Genomic DNA, 6,214 nt, shown 5'->3' with positions numbered 1-6,214 from the left:
GTCTGTGTGGGTTTCCTCCAAGTACTCCAGTTTCCTCCCACATCCCAAAAAGGTTAATTGGCTTCTCCCTAACAATTGACCTTAGACTACATTAATGACATATAACTATGGTAGGGACATTAGATTGTGAACTCCTTTGAGGGACAGTTAGTGACTTTGTACAGCGCTGTGTAATATAATGGTGCTATATAAATACCATATAATAATATCCACAGCTCACAGTATATCATAGTGGCCATTGGGAAGAATGTCACCTGTACAGATATCCAAAAACATCATTGGTGCCACTTGAACCGACCTGAGAGACACAAATTGCTCATTATTCGTGGACCCCCCAGCAACTTCTGGAGGACCCCTGGTTGAGAGAGCACAACAGACACTGACTGCTTGCTGGCTCCATTTGTCTGGCAGTAACTTGTTGTTGGATAAGCGATGGGTTTTCAGTTACCTTACCGATTGGTCTATTTAGGTTTGTAAACAACAGGCATATACAAGCATGCTGTATATGAGAGTGTTATATTTGAAAGAGTATTTTTTGAAAATATATTTTTTTAATACCTGCTGATAATAAATGAAGAAGAAGAATAGGAATACAAACAAAGCAATCATACATACTCTTTATTTTTTATTTTAAACTTCTTGGATCCTCATTGTGCCCGGCAGCTGGAACACGAGGGTGCTAGCCACTGAGCCATCCATGCCGCCCATTATACATACTCATTATTAACATATAATAAAAGAGATCTAAACTCCAAACTGGAAATGTAACATGTTGCGCCTTTTCAATGCTTAGGTGTGGTGGCTGTATTTATTTTCCCTTTTCAGGTCTAAAACTTTTACAGCAAGTACAGAATATTTGATGATCCCCTTGGAAAGCAAAGTCCTTGTTATTTTCTGTGTGCTGACATGAAATCACAAACAATGTTATTTTCCTTCTGTAAACTACTAATCCTTCCACCTCTTCCATGTAGATAATAGGAAAAGACATGTTTGATGTTCCGTTTGGTTTACAGGAATGGCTCCCTCCATAGATACAGCGGAGGGGTGAGTGTAGCCACCCAGGTACAGTAAATACTGCAGTCACCCCACCTAAGAAGAAGTAAGCTGCAATATGTTACATTTTTGTGGTTTTGGGGTTTAGATACACTTTAACATCCAAAGTAACTAGTTGCTTAAGTTCCTCAACCATTCAAACATGGTTCTTAGTTACACCAGTTACATTGTACATGGTGTAATTGTAGTATCAGCCACTAGGCGGTGCTAAAAGGCTTCTAGTGTTTTGTACCATTGTTATGGATGGTTGTACAACACACTCCATACATAACATTAGACCATTACCCAAGTTATCACATATTATATGAAAACAAGAAATTATAAATACAAGTGTTACAGTTTTAAACTGTAAAGCAAAAAGAAACACACAAATGAAAGAAGCCCAAATGAGAAAAAAATTTGAACATGTGCAAAATGAAATATGATTGCACTGGGTTACTGCGCTGTACAAGTTTACATTTGTTCTTTGGACTTCCTAATAGATTTTTTTGGATGAAGTAAGAGGGGGTTTGAACCACTCTAAAGTTTTTATTCTCTTCTCTATTTTGTGCTGCCATTGGGTGAAAGGTAATAGTGAATCTTACAATCGGGATTGTAAGCTCTTTGGGGCAGGGCACCCCTATTTAATGTACAGTGCTGCATAATATGTTGGCCCCGGGGAGCCGGGTGTCACTCAAAGGGGAAGAAACTTCCCCCAGAGTGATGTCATGATGCCAGAACACACCCCCCACCCCCCCACTCCCCCACTCTCCCATCGTAGGTCTGAGCCGTACGGGGGACATGGTCTGCGGCTCTGGCCAATGAGCCCTCCCAGCAGGGTCCTTCTCCTGACCCCACTGGGGGGCGCACCAGCGAGAGCAGCAGACCACCAAACATTTCTCGCGGACAACCGGTTGGCAACAGCTGCTCTAGAATCAGACAACTACTGAAGTCTTCTGTACCACTCTGTATCCTAAAGATCTGAAGTGAGCAGGAGATATGTATGTGGCCAGTGAGTCCTAGGAATAATGGTGGCTTGGGGTTTTCAGGCCTTTCGGCTTATAAGTTGGGGATCCAGCTAGGCAAACAGTGGCCCCTCTATTAAACCTGAGCCCAGACTTCATCACTCAGCCTAGTCCAGCACCATAGAAATAGGCAACTGCAGCAGTCTGCTGTACCATAAAGGGTTTACTGTGTAGCCTACAAATATGTGGTGATGCTTAGACGTGTGTGTGGTGTTTCAGGGCACCCCAGGGCTAATGGTGGCTCAGGATTTCCCAGCCTTTGAGCTTAGCAGCTAGGGAGCCAGCTAGGCAAACAGTGGCCCTCCAAGTGCAGAAGAAGTATAACTCCTAGTATGCCATCTCCCCTCCTATTGTCTGATACTTCCCCCACCTCATAGATTGTAAGCTCTTCTGGGCAGGGTCCTCTCCTCCTCCTGTGTCACTGTTTGTATCTGTCTGTCATTTGCAACCCCTATTTAATGTACAGTGCTGCGTAATATGTTGGTGTTATATAAATCCTGTTTAATAATAATTATAATGCCATGTGTGCTACTAGAGCAACTAACCTGACTCTTATTCTCATTTCTCAACTATAGACATTGGGTCGGGGATGTGGGGGTTCAGCCCCAAGCCTGTTCTGCAAAGGGCCCAACCGTTAGCCGTGCCAACCTTTGGATTTGTTTAATAAAAAGTCCCATTTTATTGTTGTTTTTCACATTAGCTTTTCACATTAGCACATTAGCACATTAGCGTAATGATTTACCTTATTCACCATCCTGCATGTTGGAAGTGGAATTCAAGCTTTAGAAAGAACAGTCAATGAGCTATAATTAAGACCAGTTTGTTGAACGCATTAGCAGCATAGACCAAAATCTGCAGAATGTTTTGGAAAAAAAAGTTTTATTATTTGAAGACTCATTACTGAATCCCATTTTTTTCATATACTGATGTGGAGCTTGAAAGGTGCTTCACCTGACATCAGGGTTCTTTTCGTTGTTTTTAATGGACTGAAGAGGATTTCCCTTGTTGAACTGTATAAAATAAGAACACAAAATAAGGCCAAAAATGTGTTTTTTTCAGGGTTTTTGTCTTTCATGCAGGTTTAGCTGTAGTGTTGGGACAAGGTCACTGAGCCCCGAAGGTAAAAAAAAAAAACAAAGTGCACCTCCTCCATGAGCTGTACAATACTTCAGCGGCATAGATTGCAGGTTCTGCCTTTTTGCACCTCCACCTGCTGAAGCACCAAGGACAACTGATGCACTTCTTCTACCATTCCTGCTAGCTGTCAACCTTCTGCCCTCAGTGCCCATTGCTGTCCTTTCTGGCCTCTTGGCTATCAATAATGCATGGCTTTACATGTGATCATCATATACCAGCGGTTACCAACTGGTGGTCCACGGCTCTGACTGGTGAGCCCCTGAGTGGGGTCATATGTGTATCTGGGTGATCCAGCAAATTTAAAATGGATTTCCTTAAAATTATGTGCTATTAGTTGGCAAATGTTTTCAACCCTGGATCAAATCCATTCCACATTTGCTGGATCGCCCAGGTTCATCTATGGCAGTCTAACTTATAAAGTCTTGGAGAGGCCTTTTTTTACCAATTAAATTATAGTAATTAAAAAATAGTCCTAATAAAAATGCTAAAAAATTGGTTTAGGTACCCAAATTAGACATAGAGCTATGGTCAAAGTACCCATTGCATACTTTCACTGCTATACTTGTCCTGGGGTCATAGGGCGCTATGATGACCTTTGGACAAAGGAAACAGGGAAAGGGACTCTGCTATGAGGTGGAAATAACAAAGTCATGGGATGATCATGGAGAATAGAAAATGAATATTTTTTTATCCATATAATTTTAAATGAGTATCAAATTGTTGTTGCAGTTGCCAGAAATATTCCCTAATCTGCTAGATTTCAATAGATATATCAAATCTGTTCCAAGTTCGTGTGTTGTTCAAGTGTTGAGAGAGGCCGTGCTCACAACTTGAAGTGAACATAGATATGAATGGGGATTGCTCCGTCTATGGAAATGGGGAGCGTGGTGGTTTTGGAACCTGATCACTATTATACTTTTGTTACAGAGGATGAGAGGTCCCTTTTCATGTCAATGTTTTAAAGTTCAGTAGTGCAAGGATACACATTGGTGTTTTGAAGCACTACATGAAAAGACACTTGTCTACTGTCAGCTTACATCCACAAATATGGGAGAAAGTCCTTGTGTCACCTAAACATGACAGTTTGCAGACACATATCTTCATGGAAGTAGGGAATTCTTACAGTTACAGTTACAGAAGTCCTGGTATGCTGAGAAAAGTTATAAAAGTTACACATGGTAGATCCCTTTAAAATTGTTCAGGTTTTATGAAACCCCTGCCAATATTTATTAAATCTACAGCTCATGGTACATTAACACGAGTTGTAGGATAAAATACAAAAAATGATTTAGTAAACTAAGTAAAGTAGTTTAGTAGTGTAGACAACTTTTTTCACCCTTTTAACCCAGTAGAACCCTTTAAATATTTTCAGGTGTCAGGGAACCCCTGTTATAATAAACTATTGGCCGCCATAAATTACTGGTCATGATACCACCTTTATAGACAGCTGAAAAGATCCTTGGTTCCATGCAGCTGGCTGTGCCAAGTAGTGTTGGCTCCGGAACGCTACAGACTCCATCTTTTGAGAAGTCAAACAGCCATAGCCCCTACCAAGTCCTAGAGTAACCCTAGGGATCCACAGATCCATCCTTTTTTTGAGAGTGGCTGACTTAACATACCTGACATCCAGGGCTGCCTAACACCACACGAATATTTAAATAACAATAAAAAATACCAATGAAAAGAAAAGAAATGAGGACAGTAAAAACTGTAGTGCCCTTTCACATTTTTCGTCAGTGAAGAAGAACCCCCTGACAATGGTGGTTAGTGCAGTGCCCACTTTCATTGGTGGTCAACAGAAGAAGGACCCCTTTTATTGGTGATCATTGGTAGACCCCTTATATTGGTAGATGTCAGATATAGGACCATTTATTTTGGAGGTCGATGGGAGAAAAGACCCTTGAATTGGTGGTTGGCAGGTAAAGAACCATTTTTACTGGTGGTCAGTGGAAAAGAGACTCTTATATTAGTAGTCACTGGAAGAATGTCCCTAGGGCTACATACACACGTCAGATGATTCTCATCCGATAATCGCCTCAGGGCTGATATCGGACAAAAATCTGGCGTGTGTTCAGCACTTGACGTCTGTCGACCGTCCTGGCAATCTACGAATGATGAACAAGGAACAATCGTAATGTTAGAGGTGCTGAAGTTAGGGGAGAAAGTGCAGCGGGGTGCTGCTTTATCGCTCCCCCCCTCCCCCATAGAGCAGAATGACGTTCATGCATCGTTCAGTCTTTTGTCGTTGGAAAGGATCATAAAATATCCCTTCCAACGACAAATATTGCACGTGTGAATGCAGCCTTACAGTCATACTCACTGGGAACAATGCTCTTTCATTATTAGTTGGGTGAATGTCACCCTTACTAATGCAGTAGCTAAAAAGTTAATTCGTGTCTGTAGTTACTTATCTAAAAAGAAAACAATTTCTGAAAAAACCTCTAAACAAATCCTGGATGAAAATAGATAAATTAAACCTAGGAAGAAATGATGTTACATTTTTCCACCAGAATAAAATCTATATTCAGAAAAAAAAGTTTAATTAGATTTTAGAAATCAATGAATTGCCATAATGCCCTATAAACAAATGTGTGCATTAAGGACACCGCCGAGAACCACCCAGGTATGAACCCTTGGATCAACATATCAAATCAACAAAGAAAAAGGCAGAATATGAAAATACCTTATTTACCATTTTAAATGGTAAAACACAACAGAAAAAGAAATATTCACATATACATGTCAGTTCTAGAAAAGTTTGAAAAAAAACTTCCTGGAAATGTATTGATCAGAGTCACTCAGCAGTGGCCATTACACGTGCGAGTTTCGTTTTTGCTCATGGTGATAAATACTCTGTTTTACCTTATTTTACAGATTAAGAATTCACTGTGATGTGAAACTTCAATCAGCAATCCATTACCTGTAAACACAAGAATTCAGGTTAGGTTTGCTCATGTCACTTTGTGGTATTAAACCCGAAAACCTTCACACCTAATGAAAGAGCGGGTAATCTCTTCCAT

Source organism: Pyxicephalus adspersus, chromosome 3 (genome assembly GCF_032062135.1).
Source record: "Pyxicephalus adspersus chromosome 3, UCB_Pads_2.0, whole genome shotgun sequence".
In the NCBI taxonomy this organism is placed as follows: domain Eukaryota; kingdom Metazoa; phylum Chordata; class Amphibia; order Anura; family Pyxicephalidae; genus Pyxicephalus; species Pyxicephalus adspersus.
This window is presented reverse-complemented; position numbering follows the sequence as displayed.